Below are 5,423 nucleotides of genomic sequence, written 5' to 3'. Positions count from 1 at the left end.
TTTTATAGTCATTAGGCAGTCTCACAAACATGACGATGTTTCACAATCATTAGGCAGTCTCACTAACATGACGATGTTTCACAATAAATGTGAAACATCGTCATGTTAGTGAGACTGCCTAATGATAGTGAAACATCGTCATGTTAGTGAGACTGCCTAATGACTGTGAAACATCAAAACATCGTCATGTTAGTGAGACTGCCTAATGACTATAAAACATCGTCATGTTAGTGAGACTGCCTAATATGTGAAACATCGTCATGTTAGTGAGACTGCCTAATGACTATAAAACATCGTCATGTTAGTGAGACTGCCTAATTATTGTGAAACATCGTCATGTTAGTGAGACTGCCTAATGACTGTGAAACATCGTCATGTTAGTGAGACTGCCTAATGACTATGTCATTAGGCAGTCTCACTAACATGACGATGTTTCACATCATTAGGCAGTCTCACTAACATGACGATGTTTTATAGTCATTAGGCAGTCTCACTAACATGACGATGTTTCACAGTCATTAGGCAGTCTCACTAACATGACGATGTTTCATAGTCATTAGGCAGTCTCACTAACATGACGATGTTTCACAGTCATTAGGCAGTCTCACTAACATGACGATGTTTTATAGTCATTAGGCTGTCTCACTATCAGAAACTGATTGATTTTTTTCTTTTAATTCATGTCTTTGAGCCTTTTTGAACGACTAAACAGTTCTAAAGGTTACGTTGGCCACGCATGTTCGTTTGAATGAATCTGTCTTTATACATGAAGATTCAAGAACGTCTTGGACTATTGTATTGACAAAGTTAAAATAGCAGGTTGGAAAGAAAATTACATTAAAAAAATAACATTCTACGTTTTAGCTACGTTCAAACTAAGCTCGTACATCACACCAGGGAGGACGAGGTCTGAACTGAACCACAGTGGTTCAGTTTCAGTTTTGTTTACCTGTTGACGTCATCCACATCAAGCATTATCCCTCGTGGCTTAGGAAAGAAATTTCGTCAAAAAAAAAAAGAAGAAAAAAAATATAACACTTTATGTTGTGGTAAAACTAGTTTATAAACCAAGATAACTACCAGTAATTTGTCATTACAGTGACCCTCAGAGTCGGTAGCCCATTAGCGTAGAGGTCTTGCACGTGATGTCATAAAATATAACTTCCTGTTTCATTCAACGCCACCATATTGGACGTTAAATATTCCCTTCTAGCCGTCGACATCAATCCGTATTAATACCAGATACGGTAAAACTTTATATGGTATCAGTGACGTAATCATCGCACCAGATACGGTAAAACTTTATATGATATCAGTGACGTAATCATCGCATTTGACAAAAGATAACCACCCGAAACTCTAGAGCTATTCAGTTTCTCGACATATCTATGTTCGTTGTTAAGATTACGCAGGCCTGCGATCTTTCAATTTCATAAAAGTTGTTTTGGTTTTAATAACGGATTTTCCATAATTCAGCTACGCAGACTTCGAAAATAATATATTTTTTTTCTATCACGTAATGTTTTTTTTACCAATCGGGAAGAAAACAACTTTTACTTAGATCAAATTATTATTTCGTTTACCACAATGAACATTTATTATTATTATGTTTGGTTTTCAGAACGATCGATAAGACTCTCACGTCGCGATTGGTCTAGAGAAATCTATAGCCAGTGGTTGTCAACATTTTAAGCATAACAAAATGTGACCCGATTTCAATGAAAATGATTCACTTGTGTAAAAGTACATATGACGTTTTGTGAAAAATCTGTACGTGATGGAGAAAAAATGGATATCATTTTCGGATTGAACGAACAGGAATTACTGTAGAACATGTAAAAATTTCAAGACAATAAAACCATCGCAGGCCTGTGTTATCGACCACTGTCGAATAACACGATATCAGAAGACGAGGTTAGTTACTTTCACCTGAGACGAATCTATGACGGAGGAAAATATTCTGACGTTGGTGCGAAATCTTCCATCCGTTTCATGTTGAAATTAAACAATCTCTTATTTTGTAGAAATTTTTGTTTTACCACATCTGTATCCAAGAAGACTGGAATTTTCACCCTAACTTAGGCTTAATTGTCAGAAGGGACATCCCTAGAATTAAGGAACAGTTATGTCCAGTTTCAAACTACTGATCGGAGGGGAGGCAGAAAGTCAAAATAACCCACATGGCTTTTCTTTTCTTTTTTTCTGGCTCTTTGAACTAAACAATGGAAACTACTGTCACTTTTATAACACACCCTCAGCTGAAAGAGCGTGTTCAGTAGCACATCGCGTACTCTTCAATTCACTAAGCCAGTATATCCAACATTTGGTTAAGCGAATGACGATGTTGTATTCTGCAGCTCACAATATTTCAAAACTAAAGATTGTGACATAGTAAACGCTCTCTGAGTTTATAAACGCTGGGGGACATTAACAACAGCGTTGAGACACCCTGATTACAGTAGAGAGGCGAAAATGAACAGTTCCAGATCAAAATTCGAAAGACAAAACATTTTTTTCTGTATGGATTGTTTGTTTACTTGTCTGTTAGCAACAGTGTAACACCCATCAGCATTAAAAATTATCATCGACTTGATCAGCTTGACAACGTAAGAAACCCCGGGAAAATCCAAAGAACTAAGATGACAAAAAAAAAAAAGATACATTTTGAATCATAGAGTGTTTACTTAACTTTCCACTCGTCTAAGTTGATAGCTTAAATAGAAAAACAACAAAAACTTAATAATACAGTTGTAAACATGATTCTTGTTTTTATTATCATTTTGTTGTTGTTGTTGTTAAACTAGACGTTTTTATTCTTCTTCGACTAAATTACAATCGATTTTACTGTTGCCAGCTGCTGACAAATCTAGTGTTCACATTCATTTTTAATCTAAATTTCTCAGTATCTGGCCACTTGTTTCCCAGAAATGTTCCACTTGACTTCGTTAAAACGTCCCCAGTGGTTCTGTTATAATTCCGCAGGCTTACAACGCTAAAAATCGGGTTTCAATACCCATGGTAAGCAGAGCACATATAAACCCCCCCCTTGGGTAGCTTTGTGCTTAATAACAAACCGAACTGTGTTAATTTTTGTTGTTGTTGTTTTCCTCAGGATTTTTCGTTTTCTAATTTTTTCCAGTTCTTGTCTTTCAAGGTGAATGTCTCAAAGTGTGACTTTACACAACAAGATTAGTAACGAGAGTATTTTTACATCCTCGAAAAAAGGGTTCAATATTTAAATTATAGAATAATTTTTTATTTGTTTTGTTTTTTTTCACTTTTTTTTTACACTCCAGTGACACATCTATAAGTCTGAAGGCTTATAACGCTAACACTCTGGTTTCGATACCTGTGGTGGGCACAGTACAGATAGCCCATTGTGTAATTTATGCTTAATTACAAACAAATAGTTTTATTCTTTTACTTATTAAAGCTATCAAATAATCACTGCCACATTTTCAGCACATGAAACTCTTAAATCTGAAAAACAATAGTGAAACTGATAACACAATTTAAATTTTACATACTACTTAAAATTGCTTACAAGCACTTTTTTAGCATGTTTATTATTTACCAAGAGTGTTAATATATGTCGATAAAATTTATATAACAAATCATATCTTGGTACGTTTATTTTATTTTTTAGATATGTTTTTAAAATATTTATATGTCAAAACAACATATTCTTAACATACAAAAAAAGATTACATAAAATTCAGTGTTCAGTGGGATCAATTTGTTAGCTTGTTTGGTTGAAAAGGTCTACTTCTTTCGCTCTTATATGACCTTGAAATTAAACGATTTTATTTGGTTCTTGTGGTTACAAGCTTTTGTAGCAGAATTCCTGGAAAAACCAGAAAGATAAATTTGACGGAAATGATCTGTTTAAATTGCGTGACTGAAAAGAGGTTACGTTTTCAATATGATCCAGCCAGCCATAGATGAGAGACACGCACTTCTTTTTTGTTGTTTAACTCGCGCCATCTAGTGGCTACTGCTTTAATATAAATTTAGTATCCTATTCGTGTGAAGTTCAGTAAGACTTTTTTCCAGAACTGATCAAGCTGATATATAATTTTTGTAGCTCTTGTTTGTACACCTTTAACGTTCTTAATTAATTTATATAGATATATATCTGACAAAGATAGGGGTTGCTTTTGCCATTAAGGTTTCAACATTTGAGGTACATCTCTGATTCCGGTACGTATCATGAGACAAAGGTCATGAACTGTGGCCACTAAAAGAGATGTTACCTTTACCTTTAGGTTTATTTGTTGTTAAGCACAAAGCTACACAATGAGTTGTCTGTGCTCTACCCACCGCGGGTATCAAACCCAGTTTTTAGCGTTATAAAGCCTCAAATTTACTGCTGAGCCACCGGGAGACTACCAATAAGGCTTCAACATACTAGGTACACGTACGAGTCACGCACATATCATAAGACAAAGATCATGAACTATGAACCTTTGGCAGAGGAGGGAAGAAAAAAGGTTAAGAGCATTTGATTTTGTAATATATCTGAAGTTAGCGTCCTCTGTCTTTGGTAGAGCATACTAAATGCTGCTTAAGTTCTATAAATTTGACTCTAAGCCATTTAGTGACAGTTGTTATGGAAACTAAGTGATTTCTTTGCTTTTACATAGTCGAAACACTTACATAAATAGCCCACACTATATAGGAAGAAGGACTAGTACTACTAACTTCTATGTACTCTTTTTTTTTTTATCTAACTATACAGAAGTCATCAACAAACAAAATGTAATTTACAGAGATGACTCTGGTACTGACTAAGTGCATTTTTGTCTTGAAATATATTTGTAAAATGTATTTTTGTTTGGCTAGTTATAAGATGTTAACTATTAGAGTTCTTTTGACGTGTATTCTTCTTCTTCTTCTTTAGATATTTTGACGTCCAGACGATTCCAGTTTACTGACCGATATCGTCGTCAACTTTGTACATATAAAGATAAATACGTTGTGGCACGAGAAAAGCTTGACATTTTTTTGATTAACTATGTTCTCGCTTGAAAGCTAATTTTGACCACCCTTTTCATCACTAGAGTCAAGAGTCACTTTGAATCACGAGGCATGTCAATTATGGATGTGTTTAACACCAGGGATTGTACTGTGCTCAAAAAACATTCAAACAGAGCTCAGACAAAGTTCGGGATACTAAAAAATTACGAAGATTTAAAAATTAATTTATAAAGAAGGAAAGTCTACCTTCCGAGAGCTCTCGGCTTATCGGGTCTCTCCATCCGAGAACGCTCGGCATATCTGGTTTTCGTTCCGAAAGTCGACATGGCCAGGTGGTTAGGGCGCTTGACTCGTAATATCAGGGTCGAATCCCCGCCCCACAAAACATGATCACCCTTTCAGCCGTGGGGGCGTTATAATGTGACGGTCAATCTCACTATTCGGTG

This window comes from Limulus polyphemus, unplaced genomic scaffold (genome assembly GCF_000517525.1).
Source record: "Limulus polyphemus unplaced genomic scaffold, Limulus_polyphemus-2.1.2 Scaffold1980, whole genome shotgun sequence".
NCBI lineage: Eukaryota > Metazoa > Arthropoda > Merostomata > Xiphosura > Limulidae > Limulus > Limulus polyphemus.
Note: the sequence above shows the minus strand (reverse complement) of the source record.